Genomic DNA, 25861 nt, shown 5'->3' with positions numbered 1-25861 from the left:
TATCCTAGGATTCTCTGGGAGGCCAGGGAAGAGATTGCTGGACCTTTGGCTTTGATTTTTATGTCATCATTGGCTATAGGAATAGTGCCAGAGGACTGGAGGATAGCAAATGTGGTCCCTTTGTTCAAAAAGGGGAGCAGAGACAACCCCGGCAACTATAGACCGGTGAGCCTCATGTCTGTAGTGGGTAAAGCCTTGGAGGGGATTATAAGAGACAAGATTTATAATCATCTAGATAGGAATAATATGATCAGGGATAGTCAGCATGGCTTTGTAAAGGGTAGGTCATGCCTCACAAACCTTATCGAGTTCTTTGAGAAGGTGATTGAACAGGTAGACGAGGGTAAAGCAGTTGATGTGGTGTATATGGATTTCAGTAAAGCGTTTGATAAGGTTCCCCACGGTAGGCTATTGCAGAAAATACGGAGGCTGGGGATTGAGGGTGATTTAGAGATGTGGATCAGAAATTGGCTAGCTGAAAGAAGACAGAGGGTGGTGGTTGATGGGAAATGTTCAGAATGGAGTTCAGTTACAAGTGGGGTACCACAAGGATCTGTTCTGGGGCCGTTGCTGTTTGTCATTTTTATCAATGACCTAGAGGAAGGCGCAGAAGGATGGGTGAGTAAATTTGCAGACGACACTAAAGTCGGTGGTGTTGTCGACAGTGTGGAAGGATGTAGCAGGTTACAGAGGGACCTAGATAAGCTGCAGAGCTGGGCTGAGAGGTGGCAAATGGAGTTTAATGTAGAGAAGTGTGAGGTGATTCACTTTGGAAGGAATAACAGGAATGCGGAATATTTGGCTAATGGTAAAGTTCTTGGAAGTGTGGATGAGCAGAGGGATCTAGGTGTCCCTGTACATAGATCCCTGAAAGTTGCCACCCAGGTTGATAGGGTTGTGAAGAAGGCCTAGGAGTGTTGGCCTTTGTTGGTAGAGGGATTGAGTTCCGGAGTCAGAAGGTCATGTTGCAGCTGTACAAAACTCTGGTACGGCCGCATTTGGAGTATTGCGTACAGTTCTGGTCACCGCATTATAGGAAGGACGTGGAGGCTTTGGAGCGGGTGCAGAGGAGATTTACCAGGATGTTGCCTGGTATGGAGGGAAAATCTTATGAGGAAAGGCTGATGGACTTGAGGTTGTTTTCGTTGGAGAGAAGCAGGTTAAGAGGAGAATTAATAGAGGCATACAAAATGATCAGGGGGTTAGATAGGGTGGACAGTGAGAGCCTTCTCCCGCGGATGGAAATGGCTGGCACGAGGGGACATAGCTTTAAACTGAGGGGTAATAGATATAGGACAGAGGTCAGAGGTAGGTTCTTTACGCAAAGAGTGGTGTGGCCGTGGAATGACCTACCCGCAACAGTAGTGAACTCGCCAACATTGAGGGCATTTAAAAGTTTATTGGATAAGCATATGGATGATAATTGCATAGCGTAGGTTAGATGGCTTTTGTTTCGGTGCAACATCGTGGGCCGAAGGGCCTGTACTGCGCTGTATCGTTCTATGTTCTATGCTTCTGGTAGCGACGCGCTTACACTCCGGGGTGAGATTTGCGAAGAGGGAGGGTGGGACGACCTTAAGGGTCGCGAGGCTACAGACGGTGAGGCGGGGCAGGGGTCCGCTGAACTTTAAGGTAACAGAACATAGAACATTACAGCGCAGTACAGGCCCTTCAGCCCTCGATGTTGCGCCGACCTGTGAAACCACTCTAAAGCCCATTTATACTATTCCCTTATCGTCCATATGTCTATCCAATGACCATTTGAATGCCCTTAGTGTTGGCGAGTCCACTACTGTTGCAGGCAGGGCATTCCACACCCTTACTACTCTCTGAGTAAAGAACCTACCTCTGACGTCTGTCTTATATCTATCTCCCCTCAATTTAAAGCTATGTCCCCTCGTGCTGGACATCACCATCCGAGGAAAAAGGCTCTCACTGTCCACCCTATCCAATCCTCTGATCATCTTGTATGCCTCAATTAAGTCACCTCTTAACCTTCTTCTCTCTAACGAAAACAGCCTCAAGTCCCTCAGCCTTTCCTCATAAGATCTTCCCTCCATACCAGGCAACATTCTGGTAAATCTCCTCTGCACCCTTTCCAATGCTTCCACAGCATTCCTATAATGCGGTGATCAGAATTGCACGCAATACTCTAAATGCGGCTGCACCAGAGTTTTGTACAGCTGCAACATGACCTCATGGCTCCGAAACTCAATCCCTCTACCAATAAAAGCTAACACACTCAATCCCTCTACCAATAAAAGCCTTCTTAACAACCCTCTCAACCTGAGTGGCAACTTTCAGGGATCTATGTACATGGACACCGAGATCTCTCTGCTCATCCACACTGCCAAGAATCTTACCGTTCGTCCAGTACTCTGTCTTCCTGTTATTCCTTCCAGAATGAATCACCTCACAATTTTCTGCATTAAACTCCATTTGCCACCTCTCAGCCCAGGTAAGGCTCTGGAGATGGCATGGAAGTCGAGCCCCAGTAATAGGGCAGCGCAGAGATGGGGAAGGACATAGAGCTTAAAGTTAGTGTACTCTACGCCTTGTACAGTAAGGGTCGCGACACAGTACCCCTGGATTTCTACTGCGTGGGATCCGGAAGTCATGGAGGTTTTCTGGGTCGTGGGTAGGATTGGGAGGGAGCAGCGCCTTACCGTATCTGGGTGTGTGAAGCTGTCTGTGCTCCCGGAGTCGAAAAGGCAGGCCGTCTCGTGCCCGTTGATCCGGGCGGTCATCGTGGACTTTGCGAGGTGGTACGGCCGGGACTGGTCGAGCGTGATGGAGGCGAGCTTCGGAAGGCAGTTGGTAGGCCGGTCGGAGGTAGCGGCGGCCAGCGTACGGTCGGGTGAGCTGGGCTCCCGGGAGGCTGCGGAGTGGTCCCAAGATGGCGGCCCCCATGAGTCGCGCGTGGTGGATGGCGTCCAAGATGGCGGCCCCCATGAGTCGCGGGTGTCAGCGGCAATGGCGTCCAAGATGGCGGCCCCCGTGGGTCACGCGTGGCGGTTGAAGTATGCGTTAAAGATGGCGGCCCCCATGGGTCGCATGTGGCGGCCGAAATTGAAGATGGCGGTGCCGACGGGTCGCGCGTGGCGGATGGCGCGGCAGCAGGGGGCTGCCCCGACAGGTAGCAGGCAGCGCTGCTGGGCCTAGAAGATTTAGGGGGAGATCGGGCATGGCAGGCTTTTGTAAAGTGGCCATTCTTCCCACAGCAGTTACAAGTTGCGTTCCATGCCGAGCAGCGTTGTTTGGGGTGATTACTCTGGCCACAGAAGTAGCACCTCGGGCTTCCGGCGTTGGCGGGCCGCTGCGCGGCACAGGCTTGCGTCCCACTCGCGTCCGTTGATGGTTACGCCCAAGAGGCCCACGAGAGTGCCGCGTGGTCGGAGGTGTAGGTCCCCATGTTCTGGGAGGCCACCTCCAGCGAGTTGGAGAGTTGTACTGTCCCTGGGAGGCCGAGTGTCGCCCCTTCTAGTAATCGCTGGCGGATATAGTTAGAGTTCATGCCCGCGACATAAGCGTCCCTGATCAGCAGCTCCGCGTGCTGGGTAGCTGATATCGCCCGGCAGTCACAGTTCCGGCAGAGTATGCGCAAGGCACGCAGGAATTCTGCAAGTAATTCCCCAGAGCATTGCCGTCTCATGGCAAGGAGGTGCCTAGCATACACCTCGTTAACGGATTTCACGTATTGTCCTTTTAGCAGCGTTATTGCCTCCAAATACGAGGGGGCGTCCCTGATGAGGAGAAAGACTCTTGGGCTCACCCGTGCGTGGAGGATCTGCTTCTTCTGGAGGTATGTGACATCTTCGGTGAAGGATGCGAGGTACGCTTCGAAGCAGCCTAGCCAGTGTTCAAACATTTCTGTCAGGGGGGGCCAGCGCCTCCTATGGAGGTTGGACACAGCCCTCCTCGCCGACAAGACGTTTTGCGAGAAAATGTCACAAGCCATCAAGGGATACACAACCTGCAACCAGAAATAGGGGTCAAAGAGTCGATGGTGTGCAGGTCATATAGATCTATCTCATTCCTAAACACTGATTCCAAAGTCTAGGCAACTAACAACGAACATCAGCCTCCTGCTGAAAGTGATCATGACCCACTAGGGGAAGAGACACCAGAAGTGACCATCTCCCTTATTGCAGAGAAGGCTTCGACAGAGTCAAATGGAAGTACCTCCTTGGAGGTACTAGAATGGTTTCGGTTTGGGCAAGGATTCATCTCATGGATGAAACTGCTGTGATGCCCCTTATCCCCGCTGCTATTTGTCCTGGCCACCAAGCCACTGGCCATCACCCTCGGATCAACGAACGTGTGGAGAAGCATCCAGAGGGGAGACAGAGAGCACAGAGTATCATTCTGTGCAGATGACCATCTCCTCCTTTTGTGTGTGTGGGGGGGGGGCACCCGATTTTCAGCCCCAAGGCCTTCTTCACCAACCTAGACAAATCAATCATGGTGTTTGTGTGGGGGGAGAAAGAATCGTAGGATCCGCAAGAGCGTCCTTCAAAGAAGGAGAAACGTGGAGAGGCTGGCCCTTCCGAACTTCCTGCTCCGCCATTGGGCAACCACCACAGAGATAGTGTGCTGCTGGGTCAAAGACCCAGGTAAAAAATGGCTAAAAAGTGAGGAAAGCTCCTGCACGGGGACATCCCTCCAGGCACTGGCCATGGCAGCACTCCCATTTACCCCAGCCAAGTATTTGAAAAAGCCAGTGGTAGTGGCTATACTCAGAGCATGGAACCAACTCAAACAACACTGCAGACTAGTAGCAATGTTCGCCATGGCCACCATCTGCAAGAACCATAAATTCATCCCGGCAACATTAGAGGTCTCCTTCAAAACCTGGAGACAGGATGAGGGGACAATGGCACTAGGGGACCTATGCACAGATTACAGGATAGCAATCCTGGGGGAACTGGCGGACAAGCTACAGTTCCTAAAAGGGAAAGGGATGCGACAGATGCAATTGAGGAACTTCGTCCACAAGGAGATGGCAACGTCCCTCCCCCCAACGACCAGGACACTCCCTACTGGCCAGATCTCTACAGGCGAACTAGGGGACGGCAACTATACTGTCATGTACGGACGACTACTGAAGGAGATAAGGTCAACACTGGAGGAGACAAAGGAAAAATAGGGGGAAGAACTATGCATGAAAAGAGGGAGAGGCATTGTACAGGGCGAACTTCACCTACTCATATGCAGGGCTGAGCCTAACACAGCTAAAAGTAGTGCACATGGCGTATTTGACCAGAATACGCATGAGCGGGTCCTTCCCAGAGGTTAAGGACAAATGTGAATGGTGCCGGGGAGGCCAAGCCAATCATGCCCACATGTTCTGGTCATGTCCCAAACTTGTCGGGTATTGGACCGCCTCTTTCGAGGCCATTTCCAAGGTTGTGGGGGTGAGGGTGGAGCCATGCCCAAAAGTGGCGGTCTTCGGGTATCAGAACAGCCAGAACTCTTTATGGGGAGAGGGCAGATGCCCTAGTCTTTGCCTCCTTGATCACCTGCTGGAAACTCCTACTTATCTGGATATCAGCAGCGCCACCTAAGGACTGGCTGTTTGACCTTGCCGAAATCCTCAAATTGGAAAAAATAAAATTCACCATCAGACGATCGAAAGAAAGTTTCCACAATACATGGCAGTATTTACTAACTTGTTTGAGGACCTGTCCGTAACCAGCCTACCAACCAATAAGGGAAGAGTGAGGAGGGACCGAAATAGACAAAGAAGGAAATGGAGAGAGGGAAGAAGATAGGAAGAGTTTCTTAACATATATAAAAGGTAAGCGAGAGGCAAAAATAGACTTTGGACCACTGGAAAAATGGCTAGAGAAGTAATAATAGGAAACAAAGAAATGGCAGATGAACTGAATAGTTACTTTGCATCAGTTTTCACGGTGGAAGACACCAGTGGGATGCCAGAGCGCCAGGAGAATCAGGGGGCAGAGCTGAGTGCAGGGGCCATCAATAAGGGGAAGGTTCTGGGGAAACTGAAAGGTCTGAAGGTGGATACGTCACCTGGACTGTATGGACTACATCCCAGGATCCTAAAAGAGATAGCTGAGGAGATTGTGGAGGTATTGGTGGTGATGTTTCAGGAATTACTGGAGGCAGGAAGGTCCCAGAGGACTGGAAAGTGGCTAATGTAACACCACTGTTTAAGAAGGGAGGAAGGCAGAAGACGGGAAATTAGAGGCCGGTTAGCCTGATTTCGGTCTTTGGTAAGATTTTAGATTCCGTTATTAAAGATGAGATAAAATAGGACTTTGCTTTGTGAAAGGGAGGTCATGTCCGACAAATCTGTTAGAGTTCTTTGAGGAGGTAACAAGGAAGTTAGACAAAAGAGATCTAGTCAATTAGATTTATTTAGATTTACAGAAGGCCTTTGACAAGGTGTCGCAAAGGAGATTGTTAAATATGTTAAGAGCCCATGGTGTTAAGGGTAAGATCCTGGCATGGATAGAGGATTGGCTGACTGGCAGAAGGAAGAGAGTGAGGATAAAAGGTTTTTTTTCAGGATGGCAGCCAGTGACTAGCGGTGTGCCTCAGGGGTCTGTGCTGGGACCACAACTTTTCACAATATACATTAATGATCTGGAAGAAGGAACTGAAGGCACTGTTGCTAAGTTTGCAAATGATACAAAGATCTGTCGAGGGACAGGTAGTATTGAGGAAGCAAGGGGGATGCAGAAGGAATTGGAAAAGCTAGGAGAGTGGGCAATGAAGTGGCAAATGAATTACAATGTGGAAAAGAGTGAGGTTATGCACTTTGGAAGGAGGAATTTAGGCACAGACTATTTTCTAAATGAGGTAATGCCTGGGAAATCCGAAGCACAAAGGGACTTGGGAATCCTTATTCACGATTCTCTTAAGGTTAACGTGCAGGTTCAGTTGGCAGTTAGGAAGGCAAATGCAATGTTAGCATTCATGTCAAGAGGGCAAGAACATTGACCAGGGATGTACTTCTGAGGCTGTATAAGGCTCTGGTCAAACCCCATTTGGAGTATTGTGAGCAGCTTTGGGCCCCATATCTAAGGAAGGATGTGCTGGCCTTCGAAAGGGTCCAGAGGAGGTTTACAAAAATCATCCCTGGAATGAAGAGCATGTCGTATTAGGAACGGTTGAGGACTCTGGGTCTGTACTCGTTGGAGTTTAGAGGGCTGAGGGGGGATCTTATTGAAACTTACAGGATACTGCAGGGCCTGGATAGGGTGGACATGGAGAGGATGTTTCCACTTGTAGGAAAAACTAGAACAATCCTTTAAAACAGAGATGAGGAGTAATTTCTTCAGCCAAAGGGTGGTGAATCTGTGGAACACTTTGCCGCAGAAGCCTATGGAGGCCAAATCACTGAGTGTCTTTAAGACAGAGATCGATAGGTTCTTGATTAATCAGGGGGTCAGGGGTTATGGGGAGAAGGCATGAGAATGGGGATGAGAAAAATATTAGCCATGATTGAATGGTGGAGCAGACTCACTGGGCTGAGTGGCCTAATTCTGCTCCTATGTCTTATGGTCTTATGGGAGGGATCAAAGGAAGAGGGAGAGGAAGGCGCAACCCAGAACACAAGGGAAACAGGGCAGAGGGGCATCAAGGGTGCCGAAGAGGGGAGGAAATCCCAGGAAGGATGTCCAAAACAAAAACAACAAGGGCACACCTCAGTGACCTTGATGTCAGAGGTAGGTTCTTTACACAGAGAGTGGTGGGTGCGTGGAATGCACTGCCAGTGGAGATGATGGAGTCAGAGTCATTCAGGACATTTAAGCGACTCTTGGACAGCAGTAAATTGAAAGGGTGTAGGTTAGGTTGATCTTAGATTAGGATAAATGGTCGGCAGAACATCGTGGGCCGTAGGGCCTGTACTGTGCTGTACTGTTCTACGTTCTATGTTCTCCTAACTCACTTTTAAATCAGAGAAAGATAGAAAATGGGAAAATGGGAGAAAAGACAGTCAAGCTAAAGAGAGAGTGATTGAAAATTCCAAGAAGACTTCACCGCAAAACAAAAAAGTTGGTGCTGAGGAAATTAAAGATCTGAGGGATGCTTTAGAAACATGCATAGAAAATAGAGGGGGGAGGCTATTCGGCCCTTTGAGCCTTCTCCGTCATTCAATGTAATCATAGAATCATACAATTTGCAGTGCCAAAGGAGGCTATTTGCCCCATTGAGTCTGCACCGGCCCTTGGTAAGAGCACCCCACTTAAGCCCACACCTCCACCCTATCCCTGTAACCCCACCTATCCTTTTTGGACACTAAGGTCAATTTAGCACGGCCAATTCACCTAACCTGCACGTCTTTGGACTGTGGGAGAAAACCGGAGCACCCGGATGATATCCACGCAGGCACAGAGAGAACATGCAGACTCCACACAGACAGTGACCCAAGCCGGGAATCGAACCTGGGACCCTGGAGATGTGAAGCAAGAACATCCTTCTCCGATAAGGTTAGCAAAACTGCACACAATACTCCAGATATGGCCTCACCAATGCCCTATACTATTGCAGTAAAACATCTTTATTCCTATACTCAAATTCTCTCGCTGTGAAGTCCAATATACCATTTGCTTTCTTTACCACCTGCTGTACCTGCGCGCTTACTTTCAGAGACTGATGCACGAGGACACCAAAGTCTCACTGAGTATCCACCTCTCTCAATTTACACCCATTCAAATAATAATCTGCCTTGCTAGGTTTGCTACCAAAGTGGATAACTGCATATTTATCCACATTATACTGCATCTGCCATGCATGTGATCACTCACTCAGCCTGTCCAAATCCTGCTGAAGAATCTCTGCATTCTCCTCAGAGCTCACCCTCCCACCCACTTTGTATCATCTGCAAATTTGGAAATACTACATTTATTTCCCTCATTCAAATCATTAATATATAATGAGACCAGTTGGGGTCCTAACACAGATCTCTGCACTACCCTTGTTGTAATTATAATAAACTGGGCCAAATCATCAGGCTGGGAGTTACACAGAAGCAAGTTGGAGTTACAGATCTTACGAAATCTGAGACAGGGAACAAGAGAAGCCGATAGGGTTTATACACAGAGAAGACCAAACAATAGTGGTGAAAGTGTGTGCACAACTTGTACAGGAGCAGAGTGATCGACAGGTGGTTGATGTGTTTAGGAATTATTAATAATAATAATCTTTATTATTGTCACAAGTAGGCTTTCATTAACACTGCAATGAAGTTACTGTGAAAAGCCCCAAGTCGCTACATTCCGCCACCTGTTCGGGTACACAGAGGGAGAATTCAGAATGTCCAAATTATCTAGCAGCACGACTTACGTGGAGGAAACCGGAGCACACAGAGGAAACCCACTCAGACACGGGGAGGATTCCACACAGAAAGTGACCCACGCCGGGAATTGAACCTGGGACCCTGGAGCTGTGAAGCAACAGTACTACCCATTGTGCTACCATGTTGCCCATGTGGAACGTTTAGAAAGCAGTGGCAGGATCAGTCAGCGTCAGCATGGATTTATGAAGGGAAAATCATGCTTGGCAAATCTGTTGGAATTCTTTGAAGATGTAACTCGTACAGTTGACAAGGGGGAATGAGTCGATGTGGTATATTTTCAGAAGGCGTTTGACAAAGTCACTCATAAGCTGAGTCCACAAAAGATCAGCCATGATCTCATTGAATGGTGGAGCAGGCTCGAGGGGCCAGATGGCCTACTCCTGCTCCTAGTTCTTATGTTCTTATGTTCTTACAAGAGATTATTGTGCAAGATTAAAGCGTGTCAGATTGGGGGAAGTATATTGAAGTGGATAGAAAACTGGTTGGCAGAGAGGAAACGAAGAGTAGGAATTATTGGGCCCTTTTCAAATTGGCAGGCAGTAACTAGTGGGGTGCCACAGGCATCAGTGCTGGGACCCCAGCTATTAACAATATATATTAATGATTTGGATGAGGGAACAAAATGTAACATCTCAAAGTTTGCAGATGATACTAAGTTGGGTGGGAGGGTGAACTGTGATGAGGATTCAGAGATCCTACAGCATGATCTGGACTGGTTGGGCGAGTGGGCAAATCAATGGCAGATGCAGTATAATTTGGATAAGTGTGAAGTTATTCACTTTGGAAGCAAAAACAGGAAGGTAGATTACTACCTCAACGGTTGTAAATTGGGAGAGGAGAGTGTGATGCGGGACCTGGGTGTCCTTGTGCACCAATCACTGAAGGTAAACATGCAGGTGCAGCAGGCGGTAAAGAAGGCTAATGGTATGTTCACCTTCATTGCGATCTGTTTTGAGTACAAACTTGCCCATGTGATATCGATAACTCTTTCAGGTCAGTCTGTTTTTCCTGTGAAAGGTAACTCAACAATTTATCCCAATTTTTAAGAACATCCTCGTTTTCCAATTTAATTTGAGGTACGTCAAATTCACAGTCATCTGGATTTGGTTCGTCACTTTTGAGTTAGAATCACTAAAACCGCCTCCTTTTTCTCCCCTTCCCTTTCAAAGTACCTTTTAAGCATATTCACATAACACACTCGGTGAGTCTTCCTTCTATCTGGTGTTTTTAACCACATAATTCACCTCACTTAATTTCCTTCCAATCTGAAAAGGTCCACAAACCCTAGCTTTTAAAGGCTCACCTAACACTGGTAACAACACTAAATCTTTATCTCTACTGGCAAAACTACGAACTTTGGTTTCTTGTCCACGACCCGTTTCATCACATTTTGTGCAACTTTCAAATGTTGTCTGGAGCACCCTACCCAAGGTCAACAGCTCCACCCTATCCCCATAACCCAGTAACTCCACCCAACACTAAGGGCAATTTTGGACACGAAGGGCAATTTAGCATGGCCAATCCACCTAACCTGCACATCTTTGGATGTGATTTAAATTGTTTTATTCCTAAGCTATCCATAACTTCTTTGAATAACCTTGAGGTAAAATTTGATCCTTGATCTGATTGTATTTCTGTGGGTAGTCCATATCTAGTTAAAAATTTAAGTAACTCCTCCACAATCTTTTTAGCTGTAATATTACATACTGGAATGGCCTCTAGAAACCTAGTAGACACATCCATTATAGTCAAAAGATATTGATTCCCACTTTTCGTTTTAGGAAGCGGTCTTACGCAATCAATTAGGACCCTTGTAAAAGGTTTTTCAAATGCTGGATTGGGTATTATGGGCACTGGTTTTTTCACTACTTGAGATTTCCCTATCACTTGACATGTGTCACATGATTGACAAAATGCAACTACATCTTTATGTAGTCCAGGCCAATAAAAATGTTTCTGGATTTTAGCTTGAGTTTTCCTTATTCCCAAATGGCCTCCCACTGGTAACTCATGTGCAACTTGCAACACCTCCTTTCTATACCCGACCGGCAATACTACTTGATGAACTTCTGCCCACTTTTCATCCGCATGCATATGTAAAGGTCTCCATTTTCTGATCAAGACATCACTTTTACGGTAATAACACTCTGTATACACTCAGATTCCTCTTCCGTGTATGCTTTCTGATACATCCGTTTTATTTCTACATGAGTAAACTTTACCCACACAAGTAAATTCTTCAAAGAGATCTGGCACCTCCTTATCAATCACTTCTTGATCAGGCTGTACAATCTTTTGCACCTCCTTCGCTTCACTTGGGCTTTTCTTTACCACTTTAACAAACCCCACTGTCTTATCCTGTTTTACCACATCAGCTTTCCCAGTGCTTTTCTTCAACTACCAACACTGTGACTTTACATGGCCTAGTTTATTACAGTGAAAACATTTGAAACTTTTCATTTCTTTTTCACCCTCCTGGATTTCGTTTTTAGTCTGAGGCACACTCTCCTTATTATCTCCCATCAGATCACCTTTGCCTCGACCACGTGAGTATTTCTCATGTCCCCAGTTTCTATCCCTCACAGGCTGAAACTGATGTCGGAAACCAAGCTTTGATTTATGAACTAATTCATAATCATCTGCCATTTCTGCTGCTATCCTTGCAGTTTTAACCCTCTGCTCTTCCACATGAGTTCTCACTACATCAGGAATTGAATTTATAAAGTCCTCCAAAAGCATAATTTCTCTGAGAGCTTCATATGTTTGGTTTACTTTCAAAGCCTTTATCCACCTATCAAAATTACTCTGTTTGAGCCTTTTAAACTCCATTTATGTTTGACCAAATTCTTTCCTTAAATTTCTAAACATTTGTCTGTAAGCTTCAGGCACTAGTTCATATGCACCTACGATGGATTTTTTTCACCTCCTCATACATCCCAGATACCTCCGCCGGTCATGATGCAAACTCTTCACTAGCCCTACCTATCAGCTTTGTTTGAATCAGTAATACCCACATGCCCTGTGGCCATTTCTATGTTTAGCGACCTTCTCAAATGAAATGAAAAAGGCTTCCACTTCCTTCTCATCAAACCTTGGCAATGCTTGGAAATAGTTAAATAGATTCCCACCAAGCCTTCGACTTTGACGCTCCTTCTCACTATCCTCATCACTATCATCCAACTGTACGTTTCCCTTTACGTCTGCCAATTTTAACTGACTCATGTTTCATGGCCATTTTCCGAAGTTCAAATTCTCTCTCTTTATCTTTTTCCCTGATCTGTATAACCCTTTCTCTTTCTTTTTGTTCTGCTAGGGCTATTCTTTCTTTTCTCCTTTCTTCTCTCTCCTTTTCTTTTTCCTCTCTATCTCGTTCTCCTCTCTCTCTTTCTTTTTCCTCTCTTTCGTATTCAAGCTTCTTTAATTCTTTCTCATATTCCATTTGTTTAATTTGAAACTGAATTTTTGCCATTTCCAATGAGTCAAACTGTATCTCAGGCAACTTTAAATGCTTAGCCACCGCCATAATTACCTCATCTTTGCGAATTTTGTCAGGCAATGTTAATTGCAATGCTTTTGCCAAATCTAAGTCTGCTTTTAGTCTCTGTCCGTAAGGTACTGCATGTGACCGTCTCCACCCCCAAAAACTTCAGAGCCTCTGAAAGAGCCATTGTCCACAACTCACTCCCTACTTAAACTAAAATACCACACCTGAAAAGCAACCAGAATATGCCCCCCCCTCACCGTCTTTAAGTTCACTAAGCCAATCCAATAGATAGACTTTTATCCCGGACAAGCCCCCAATTTGTTATGAATCAGGGTTTAGAAAACCCCAAAGTGTAGCAGGGAGTTCACCTGACCCACAACTTTTAATAGATTGTGGTATGGGGAGCACACGGCCAACTCTACAGGTGTGGCACAGCAGAAATCGAAAAGTATTGTTTAAAACAAAACAATGTTTATTCTATGAACTCAAGTTAACCTTTTTAAAACATAAAGTGAATATCTTAGCAACCATCAATTTAAATACAACCCCCAATGAATCCAACACTAAGTAATCCTTAATATCGTCCCAAACAACATTCAGAAGACAAAAGAAACACCTTTTAACAGAAGCACATTAGGTTTAATTCACTACTGAGAACATTTATAATTCTGAATCACCAAATGATCAAGAGATAGTCTTTTCAAGGCAGAGAGATCAACAATACACCTGCTCTGTCTGGCTTCAGCTCTAACACTGAAAACAAAACTAAAACACACCCTGCAGCAAACAGCCTAAAACTAAAGTAAAAAGCTGACAGACAGCCCAGCTCCACCCGCTCTCTGACATCACTGCAGTACTAAACACCCATTTCTTAAAGGTACATTTCTTAAACACCCATTTCTTAAAGGTACTCTCACATGACACTGAGAAACCCGGCTATGTCACTAACCCATACCCCCGAATCCGGGGGCTCCGAGTCCTTCCACGCTAACAGGATCTGTCTCCGGGCTACCAAGAAAGCAAAGGCAAAAACGTCAGCCTCTCTCCCCTCTTTACTCTCGGGTCTTCCGACACTCCAAAGATCGCCACCTTTGGACTCGGCGCCACCCTCGCTTTTAGCACAGGGAGGGATATGGGGAGGGGGGATATGGGGGAGGGGGGATATGGGGGAGGGGGGATATGGGGTAGGCTCACCCTGCCTGCTCTGACGAGGTTGTTCACCTTCTTGTGGCACTGGGTGCCTGTCCGTGGTGTCAGGGCCGCAGCGGTGATGGCCTCTGCCACCTCCCTCCACAGACGCCGGCTGTGGCGTGGGGCAGCTCTGTGGCCGTGCCCGGGATACAGGGCGTCCCTCCTCTGCGTCCAGGAGTGCCTCCACATCCCGTGACTGGAACCTCGTGGCTGAGCGGCGGCCAGCCATCCAGTCGGGTGTTCCGGTCGGGTGTTCCGGTCGGGTGGGGGGGGAGCAGCGCGGCCTTATGAGCCATCACGCCGTGCGGCGTGTATGACGCTGCACGGCGTGAACCACGTGCGCAAGCGCGGATCCCGTCATGTCGCTGCTAGCCCATTTCGGGCCGGAGACTTTTGAACCATTTTTCCGGCGTGACGCAAGTCAGATTTGCGCCGTTTTTTGCGCCGATCGGCGGACTTTGCGCCGATAACGGAGAGTTTTGCCCCAGAAGTGAGCTCAGCTCTCCCCACCCTCTGACATCACTTCAGTAATATGATCAGCTCCATTTCGTAAAGGTACATTGCTTTAACATCCATTTCTTAAATGTACTCTCACATGACAGGAGCTCGAGCAAAACTGAGTCAATGTTAATCAGGGTGGGGGAAACTCTCCGCTAGTTGGAATCATACTCCAAGACATCACTGCAGGAGTTCCTCAGGGTAGGGTCTTAGGCTCAACCATCTTCAACTGCTCACAATGGTCTTCCCTCTATTATAGGGTCAGAAGTGGGGATATTCGCTGATGACTGCACAATGCTCAGCACCATTTGCAACTCCTCAGATATTGAAGCAGCCCATGTCCAAATGCAGCAGGATTTGGACAGTATGCAGTTTTGGGCTGACAAGTGGCACGTAACAATCGCACCATACAAGTGCCAGGAAATGACCATTTCCAACAAGAGAATCTAGCCATTGCACTTGACATTCAATAGCATTACCATCGCTGAATCCCCCACTATCAGTATCCTGGGGGATACCATTAACTAGAAACTGAATTGGACTAGCCATATAAATACTGTGGATACAAGAGCAGGTCACAGGCTAGCAATCCTGCAGCAAGTATCTCACCTCCTGACACCCCAATGTCTGTCCACTATCTACAATGGTGATGGTATACACTCCCCTTGCCTGGATGAGTGCAGCTCCAACACTCGAAAAGCTTGACATGATCCAGGACAAAGCAACTTATTTCATTGGCAACCCATTCAACCAACATTCGCATCCTCTACCGCCGAATAGCGACAGCCATGTGTACCATCTACAAGACGCACTGCAGAAACTCACCAAGTTTCCTGAGACAGCACCTTCCAAACCCACAGCCACTACCATCTAGATGGTAGATGGTAGAGAGCAGCAGGTGCATGGGAATAGCATCATCTGGAAATTCCCTCCAAGCCACTCACCATCCTGACCTGATAATATATAGCGCTGATGCTTCACTGATGCTGGGTCAAAATCCTGGAACTCCCTCCTTAACAGCAGAGTGTATTTACACCAAAGATACTGCAGCGGTTCAAGAAGATAGCTCACCACCACTTTCGCAAGACCAATTAGGGATGGGCAATAAATGGTGGCCCAGTCAGCAAAGCACACAAAAAAGTAGAATTTTCCTCTGAAAACAATTCTTGAAGTCCATTAAGGAGAGAGGAGGAAAATGAGAACCAACTAGATGGTCCATGTAGAAATCAGCATAAATGTAAATCCAAGTTAAAAATGACATTTCTTTGCTTTAATATTCTCAAATTTTATTACACCTGTAATCAAACTTGCACCAAACCAAACATTTCTCACTGACGTATTTGACACCTTCCGATGACATTTTAAAATCCGCGAATACCATCTATCTAAGAACCCAATACAGTTCCGCAGGCAAAATACACTCCAACTATTTTACATAAACCACTACTATCCTGCTCTGCTACAAATAGAATATTTGCATTCTTCTAAGAAATCCACAGAATCAGTTTTTCTCCTCATTTCCTCCTTTGCTGCCCTGGTGTACCTGTTCATTTTCACTCCATAATGGTGGGAGATCACCACAGTACTTCATTTCATAAATCAGATCCTAATTTAAGAGAGGCTGAGAATGAATAAAAGCTTCATGTGATGGCAGCAGAAACTAGGCATGGCAGTCAGCCTGCTGTTTTTCCACTAAAATCAATCACTCCACAACTATACTCAACTGCTGCATTAATGGCCATGATGGAGTGTTTCCACTGTGAGTAAGAAATAAGAACAAAAATAAAGCCCAAAAATTTAGTCACCAAGGAGTCAACAATGAAATTCAGAAATCTCTTTAGCCAGAGAAGCTAGAATGTTGAACACGCTACCACAGAGAATAGTTGAGGAAAACAGCATAGCAGTGAGAGGCAACATCAATGAGTGTAAGCATTAATGGCCCTCCTATGTCTGGGGGTCACAAAATTGAAATCAGGAATTTGCACTAACAATGACTCCATGGATAGGATTAAATACATGTCAGCACGATGGCACAGTGGTTAGCACTGCTCCCTCACAGCACCGAGGTCCAGGGTTCAATACCGGCCTTGGGTGACTGTCTTGTGGAGCTTGCACTTTCTCCCCGTGTCTGCGTGGATTTCCTTCAGGTGCCACGGTTTCCTCCCACAGTTGAAAGATGTGCAGGTTATGTGCAAGATGGGCAGCACGGTAACATTGTGGATAGCACAAATGCTTCACAGCTCCAGGGTCCCAGGTTCGATTCCGGCTTGGGTCACTGTCTGTGCGGAGTCTGCACATCCTCCCAGTGTGTGCGTGGGTTTCCTCCGGGTGCTCCGGTTTCCTCCCACAGCCCAAAGATGTGCAGGTTAGGTGGATTGGCCATGCTAAATTGCCCATAGTGTCCAAAATTGCCCTTAGTGTTGGGTGGGGATACTGGGTTATGGGGATAGGGTGGAGGTGTTGACCTTGGGTAGGGTGCTCTTTCCAAGAGCTTGTGCAGACTCGATGGGCCGAATGGCCTCCTTCTGCACTGTAAATTCTATGACTCTATGTCTGTGTGGGTTTCCTCCGGGTGCTCCAGTTTCCTCCCACAAGTTCCGAAAGACGCGCTTGTTCGGTGAATTGGACATTCTGAATTCTCCCTCTGTGTCTCCGAACAGGCGCCAGAGTGTGGTGACGAGGAGATTTTCACAGTAACTTAATTGCAGTGTTAATGTAAGCCTATTTGTGACAATAATAAAGATTATTATTATAAGTGCAAACAAGACTTCCGGGTGCGGCGATGACCAGCTGAGTCGCACGTTTCGGCAGCTCCCGGTGAAACGGACTTTTGGGCTCTTGATAGGAGCCCCAACGGCAATTTTGACGGCTAAAAACACTGTGCGGTAAACCAGAAGGGAATCCCCCCTGGATACGGATGAAAAAAGGGGAAAGTGGCCGGATTGCAGTGGATCCTGTAGAACAGCGGCAAGGAAGGCAAGCAAAAACCAAGATGGCGTCGGAAGGTGGCAGTTTAACATGGGGCCCTGAACAACAAGAGTTCTTGAAATGCTGTGTGGAAGAGCTCAAAAAGGAAATGAAGAAAGAGCTGTTGGCCCCGATACAACAGGCGATCGAAGGGCTAAAGGAGGAACAAAAGACCCAGGAGCGGGAGCTTCGGGTCGTGAAGGCAAAGGCAGCCAAGAATGAGGACGACATACAGGGCCTGGTGGTGAAGACGGAGACGCATGAGGCACATCAGAAACGATGTGTGGAAAGGTTGGAGGCACTGGAGAACAACGCAAGGAGGAACAACCTGAGGATTCTTGGTCTTCCTGAAGGTGCGGAGGGAGCGGACGTCGGGGCATATGTGAGCACGATGCTGCACTCGTTAATGGGAGCGGAGGCACCGGCGGGTCCGTTGGAGGTGGAGGGAACATACCGAGTGATGGCGCGAGGACCGAGAGCAGGAGAAATTCCCAGAGCCATAGTGGTGAGATTCCTCCGTTTTAAGGATAGAGAAATGGTCCTTAGATGGGCAAAGAAAACTCGGAGCAGTAAATGGGAGAACGCGGTGATCCGCGTTTATCAAGACTGGAGTGCGGAAGTGGCGAGAAGGAGGGCGAGCTTTAATCGGGCCAAGGCGGTGCTTCATAAAAAGAAGATAAAATTTGGAATGCTGCAACCGGCAAGACTGTGGGTCACATATCGAGGGAGGCACCACTACTTTGAGACGGCGGATGAAGCGTGGACTTTTATTGTGGAAGAAAAACTGGAATGAGCGGGTTATTAAAAAGAACGTTTGAACAAAGTGGTGGGGCGAATGTGGGGGGGGCGAAGAGGGGGATTAAAAAGGGGGAAAGAGGAGTTTTATGTACTAATCCTGCGATGTGGTAACTTATCTCTCTTCCACAGGTGGTGATGGGGGGAGGAGGGGAGGTGGAGGAGATGGGGCGTTGGCCATTGGGGGCGGGGCCAAGGGAGAAGCGCGGGCTTGGTTCCCGCGCTATGATAATCATGGCGGGAATAGAGAAGCAGGAAGGAGGGGGCGTCGCACGGTGCGAGCCGAGGTCACGGGGGGAAGCCGAGGTCGGCCAGAGTTTGCTGACTTCTGGGAGCAACATGGGGGGAGTAATTACGCTAGCGGGGGATCTAGCGGGGGGTGGGGGTGGGAGGGGGGAATTACTGGGTTGCTGCTGCTGGGGAGAGGGAGGAGCTGGTATGGGAGGGGATGGGCGGGGGGGGCACCGCCTGGGGGAGATACAGCTGCGTGGGAACCGGGTGAGGAGCTGGAAAAAGGGGATGGCTAATCGACAAGGGGGGGGGGGGGGGGTAGGAAGCCCCCCAACCCGGCTGATCACGTGGAACGTGAGAGGGCTGAACGGGCCGATAAAGAGGGCACGGGTACTCGCACACCTTAAGAAACTTAAGGCAGATGTGGTTATGTTACAGGAAACGCACCTGAAACTGATAGACCAGGTTAGGCTACGCAAAGGATGGGTGGGGCAGGTGTTCCATTCGGGGCTAGATGCGAAAAACAGGGGGGTGGCTATATTAGTGGGGAAGCGGGTAATGTTCGAGGCAAAGACAATAGTGGCGGATAACGGGGGCAGATACGTGATGGTGAGTGGCAAACTACAGGGGGAGACGGTGGTTTTGGTAAACGTATATGCCCCGAACTGGGATGATGCCAATTTTATGAGGCGGATGCTAGGACGCATTCCGGACCAAGAGATGGGAAAGCTGATAATGGGGGGGAGATTTTAATACGGTGTTGGAACCAGGGCTGGATAGGTCGAAGTCCAGGACTAGAAGGAGGCCGGCAGCAGCCAAGGTACTTAAAGATTTTATGGAGCAGATGGGAGGTGTAGACCCGTGGAGATTTAGCAGACCTAGGAGTAAGGAGTTCTCGTTTTTCTCCGATGTCCATAAAGTCTACTCGCGAATAGACTTTTTTGTGCTGGGAAGGGCGTTGATCCCGAAGGTGAGGGGAACGGAGTATACGGCTATAGCCATTTCGGATCACGCTCCACACTTGGTAGACTTGGAGATAGGGGAGGAAACAGGAGGGCGCCCACCCTGGAGAATGGACATGGGACTAATGGCAGATGAGGGGGGGTGTCTAAGGGTGAGGGGGTGCATTGAAAAGTACTTGGAACTCAATGATAATGGGGAGGTCTAGGTGGGAGTGGTCTGGGAGGCATTGAAGGCGGTGGTTAGAGGGGAGCTGATATCAATAAGGGCACATAAAGGGAAGCAGGAGAGTAAGGAACGGGAGCAGTTGCTGCAAGAACTTTTGAGGGTGGACAGACAATATGCGGAAGCACCGGAGGAGGGACTGTACAGGGAAAGGCAAAGGCTGCATGTAGAATTTGACTTGCTGACTACGGGCACTGCAGAGGCACAATGGAGGAAGGCACAGGGTGTACAGTACGAATATGGGGAGAAGGCGAGCAGGTTGCTGGCACACCAATTGAGGAAAAGGGGAGCAGCGAGGGAAATAGGGGGAGTGAGGGATGAGGAAGGAGAGATGGAGCAGGGAGCAGAGAGAGTGAATGGAGTGTTCAAGACATTTTATAAAAAATTATATGAAGCTCAACCCCCGGATGGGAGGGAGAGAATGATGGGCTTCTTGGATCGGCTGGAATTTCCCAAGGTGGAAGAGCAGGAAAGGGTGGGACTGGGAGCACAGATCGAGGTAGAAGAAGTGGTGAAAGGAATTAGGAGCATGCAGGCGGGAAAGGCCCCGGGGCCGGATGGATTCCCAGTCGAATTCTATAGAAAATATATGGACTTGCTCGCCCCGGTATTGACGAGGACCTTTAATGAGGCAAAGGAAAGGGGACAACTGCCCCCGACTATGTCTGAAGCAACGATATCGCTTCTCTTAAAGAAGGAAAAGGACCCGCTACAATGCGGGTCCTATAGACCTATATCCCTCCTAAATGTAGATGCCAAGATCCTGGCCAAGGTAATGGCAATGAGAATAGAGGAATGTGTCCCGGGGGTGGTCCACGAGGACCAAACTGGGTTTGTGAAGGGGAGACAGCTGAACACGAATATACGGAGGCTGTTAGGGGTAATGATGATGGCCCCACCAGAGGGGGAAACGGAGATAGTAGTGGCGATGGATGCCGAGAAAGCATTTGATAGAGTGGAATAGATTAGAGAGGGCGTCCTGTAGGGGGACTAGCCTACAGGCTATGGTGACAGCCCCATTGCCGTTCTCACCGAGGAACTACACCACAAGCCCGGTGGTGGTGGCTACACTGAAGATTTGGGGACAGTGGAGACGGCATAGGGGAAAGACTGGAGCCTTGGGGGGTCCCCGATAAGAAACAACCATAGGTTTGCCCCGGGGGGAATGGATGGGGGATATGGAATGTGGCAAAGAGCAGGAATAACGCAACTGAAAGATCTGTTTGTGAATGGGAAGTTCGCGAGTCTGGGAGCACTGACCGAGAAATATGGGTTGCCCCAAGGGAATGCATTCAGGTATATGCAACTGAGGGCTTTTGCGAGGCAACAGGTGAGGGAATTCCCGCAGCTCCCGACACAAGAGGTGCAGGACAGAGCGATCTCAAAGACATGGGTGGGGGATGGTAAGGTGTCAGATATATATAGGGAAATGAGGGACGAAGGGGAGACTATGGTAGATGAACTAAAAGGGAAATGGGAAGAAGAGCTGGGGGAGGAGATCGAGGAGGGGCTGTGGGCAGATGCCCTGAGCAGGGTAAACCCGTCGTCCTCGTGTGCCAGGCTAAGCCTGATTCAGTTTAAGGTATTACACAGGGCGCATATGACTGGAGCACGGCTCAGTAAATTTTTTGGGGTGGAGGATAGGTGTGCGAGGTGCTCGAGAAGCCCAGCGAATCATACCCATATGTTTTGGTCATGCCCGGCACTACAGGGGTTTTGGATGGGGGTGACAAAGGTGCTTTCAAAAGTAGTGGGGGTCCGGGTCGAACCAAGCTGGCGGTTGGCTATATTTGGGGTTGCACAAGAGCCGGGAGTGCAGGAGGCGAGAGAGGCCGATGTTTTGGCCTTTGCGTCCCTAGTAGCCCGGCGCAGGATATTGTTAATGTGGAAAGAAGCCAAGCCCCCGGGGGTGGAGACCTGGATAAATGACATGGCAGGGTTTATAAAGCTAGAGCGGATTAAGTTCGTTCTAAGGGGGTCGGCTCAAGGGTTCACCAGGCGGTGGCAACCGTTCGTCGAATACCTCGCAGAAAGATAGATGGAATGGAAAAAAGAAGGCAGCAGCAGCAGCCCAGGATCGGGGGTGGGGGGAGGGGGGGGGGGGGAGGGAGGAGGAACCAGAAGGACTCTCAGGGTTGTTAATATATACTGTATAATATGTATAGGTCGTTGCGACAGATAATTATATATTGGACTGTTAAATTATATTTTTGGAGAGTGTTACTTGTGATAAGGCAGTTGCCAATTAGGGTTAGTTTTCATTTTTGTTGTTTATTATTTATTCATTTTTTGTTTATAAAATAGGTCATTGTTATTTGTGTTGTTATAATATTGTGTAAAGGATGCACAATGTACTGTGTTGGTTGACCAAAAATGTTCAATAAAATATTTATAAAAAAAAAAAGAAGTGCAAACAAAACGTCAACAAAAGATTTGTCAGAAAACTAGGGAGTGCAGCCTTTAACACATAACACAGATGTGGTCCACGAACCCCACAAGGCCACAAACATGGCAGGCTTCTTGGGAGTCCGTGAATCGGTGGTTGTACAACACTGTTGCATGTGACACCCTCCACACAGGTCCCCAATATTGAGGGGGGGAGGACTCCTCCATAGAGTGACCTCCACGGTGGACCTCTGCCGCCAGAGGTCAAAAAGTCTTGGGGTGTCCGGGTGACGTTAAGGAGGTGAAGGATGGGCAAAACTGTGGCGCAGTCGTTAGTACTGCTGCCTCACGGCACTGAGGACTCAGTTTCGATCCTGGCCCTTGGTCACTGTCCATGTGGAGTTTATACATTCTCCCATGTCTGCGTGGGTCTCACCCCCACAACCGAAAACGATGCACAGGGTAGGTGGATTGGCCATGCATAATTGCCCCTTAATTGGAAAAAAAAATGAATTGGGTATTCTAAATTTATATTTAAAAAAGTGAAGGCGTGTGCAGCAGCAGCCCGTATAGGAGACCCCTCCGCGCAGTGCAAAAAGGCTGTTATGGGCGAGGCGTTTTCTGAACCCCAAAATGTATCATGGAGTTCAACCAACCTCCCCCTTTAATGTATTTGTTGCTTTTCCAAGCACACGTCTTGTTCCCTGGGCGTGGGATTACAATTATGGATACGTGGGTTTTTAAACACAAAACAATGTTTATTCCATGAACTCAACTTAACGTCTTCAATAAACATTGGATCTCTTAACACCCCTTACTTCAAAGATAACTCCAAAAATATTACAACAGTAAATAATTCCTCAAAATGTTCCTTCAAACTTCCAAGAGATTTAACACCTTTAAACAGAATCACATCAGGTTAAAGGCTTTACTATTATGAGTTTAAATCACCCAAATGATCCAGAGATAGTCTTTCATGGCAGAGATCACAGCAAATCCAGCTCACTGCAAAACACAGACACTCCCCAAGCTCTTTTCCTCCAAACTGCAACTAAAAACTGCAAAATGGCTGTTCTAAAGCCCAGCTCCACCCACACTCTGACATCACTGCATTTTCTTAAAGGTACAATGCGTAAACATCCATGTCTTAAAGGTACTCTCACATGACAGCACCCCCCAAGAAAAAAAAATAAACCATCAACTTCAACATGGTTTCATTTTTCACTTTTGCACCATCCACTAAGAAATGTACACAGTAAATATACATTTTCATTTAAAGAAAACAACACACTCAAACAGGTATAATAATATAGTCCATTTTTCTTCATTCTACTTCCTCCAACTGAAAGCCTTCTCAATTGATCACATTCGTGACAAAGCACCGGCTATCACATTTTCCCGTCCTGCTACATGTACTATTTTAAAATGAAACGGCTGGAACAATAAACTCCAGCAAAACAGCTGGATTGTTATTCCGGAATCGCTCCAAAAACGTCAAAGGATTATGATCAGTATATATAATGGTGTCAGATGGATTGCTGGTCACATAAATGTGAAAATGTTGCAAAGCCAGCACCAAACTCAAAGTCTTCTCAATCGTCGAATACTTTTTCTGGTGAGAATTCAATTTCTTTGAAAAATAACCAACAGGCCGCTCTAGCCCTTCGTCGTTGTCTTGTAGAAGCACCGCACCTACGCCCACATCGCTCGCATCAACAGCCACTTTGAAGGGTTTGGTATAATTTGGGATGACTAACAGGAGCACTAACACAGCCTTCAGGCCGTCAAATGCCTGTTGACACTCCGCTGTCCACTGGAATTTGTTACGCTTCTTCAGCAAGTCCGTCAGTGGAGTGACCACACTGCTAAAATGTGGTCCAAATTTCCGGTAAAATCCACTCAAACCAAGAAATCGCATTATTTCCCGTCGTGTCGAGGGTATCGGAAACTCCCCAATAACTTTCGTTTTCACATCCCGTGGGACCAGTCGACCCTGTCCGATTGGATGGCCAAGGAAAGTGACTTGGGCTATTCCAAATTCACTTTTGGCGAGGTTTATCACCAAACCCGCCTCCTGAAGTCGATTGAATAACTCCCTCAGATGTTTTCAATGTTCTTTCCATGTCTGGATTCTCCATTATGTCAGCGTCAAAACGGTAGAGCTTTACGCCAGAAAAACTGGCAACAAAGGGGCACAAATTCCTAGCCCTGCAGGGGACTAGCAGGAACCAGGAGTAGATCTCGCAGCTTTTGCTGCAGATATGGGCCTCCGCACATCCAGCGGCTGCGCCGTGCTCCATGGCGGACTCGGACAGCGGAGCTGGACCCAAAACAGAATCCCCCGATCGGCCTGGCGCTCGACCCTTAACTCCCGCATTTACCGGCAACCTATAGGGCCCCCCCGCCCTCCGATTGGCCCACCCCCGACGAGGGTGGCCGCGGGCTGAGTCCGCAACCCCCACACGAGTATCCCGACCGGCTGCAGCACATTAGTTCCACGCCGCGGGGACTTCGGCCGGTCTAGGGCGGAGCGAGCCTCTGGCAATTGCCCCAGGTAGCGCAATTGCCCCAGGTAGCGCAAATCCCAGAGTACGCCACTTTTCGAAGCCCGCAGAAGCGGGGAACCGCCAGTCCTGATTTGATAGAATCAAAGAATTTACAGTGCAGGAGGCCATTCGGCCCATCGAGTCCGCACCGGGCCTTGGAAAGAGCACCCCATTTAAGCGCACACTTCCAACCTATCCCCATAACCCAGGAACCACACCTAAACTTTTTGGACACGAAGGGCAATTTAGCATGTCCAATCCACCTAACCTGCACATCTTTCGACTGTGGGAGGAAACTCACGCTGACACGGGGAGAACGTGCAGACTCCGCACAGACAGTGACCCAAGCCGGATATTGAACCTGGCACCGTGGAGCTGTGAAGCAACAGTGCTAACCACTGTGCTACCGAGCTGCCCTTCTGTGCTACCATGCTGCCCTTGGGGAACATGGATTCTCCGCCCCCACACCGGCCACGATTTCGATGTGAGGTGCGGACAATCCAAGACTGACACCAAGAGTTTCTATAGAAATGCAAAGAGAGAGATTGGTAAAGAGAAACGTAGGCCCCCGACAGACAGAAACAGGGGAATGCATAACAAGGGACAAAGAATTGGCTGAGCAATTGAATACATACTTTGGTTTTACTTCACAAAAGAGGACACAAAGAAGATACCAGAAATGCTGGGAAATGAAAGGTTTAGTGAAAGGGAAGAACTGAGGGAGATCAACATTAGTAGAGAAATGGTGCTGGGAAAATTGATGGGATTGATGTGAGGTAATGCATTTTGGAAGGTCTAATGCAGGTAGGGAATATACAGTGAATGGTAGAACCCTCAAGAGTATTGAAAGTCAAGAGATCTAGGAGTACAGGTCCACAGGTCACTGAAAGGGGCAACACAGGTGGAGAAGGTAGTCAAGAAGGCATACGGCATGCTTGCCTTCATTGGCCGGGGCATTGAGTATAAGAATTGGCAAGTCATGTTGCAGCTGTATAGAACCTTGGTGAGGCCACACTTGGAGTGTAGTGTTCAATTCTGGTCGCCACACTACCAGAAGGATGTGGAGGCTTGAGAGAGGGTGCAGAAGAGATTTACCAGAATGTTGCCTGGTATGGAGGGCATTAGCTATGAGGAGCAGTTGAATAAACTTGGTTTGTTCTCACTGGAACGAAGGAGGTTGAGGGGCGACCTGATAGAGGTCTACAAAATTATGAGGGGCATAGACAGAGTGGATAGTCAGAGGCTTTTCCC

The sequence above is a fragment of the Scyliorhinus torazame genome, chromosome 6 (assembly GCF_047496885.1).
Source record: "Scyliorhinus torazame isolate Kashiwa2021f chromosome 6, sScyTor2.1, whole genome shotgun sequence".
In the NCBI taxonomy this organism is placed as follows: domain Eukaryota; kingdom Metazoa; phylum Chordata; class Chondrichthyes; order Carcharhiniformes; family Scyliorhinidae; genus Scyliorhinus; species Scyliorhinus torazame.
The sequence above is the reverse complement of the archived record's forward strand: the minus strand, read 5'-3'. Positions refer to the sequence as shown.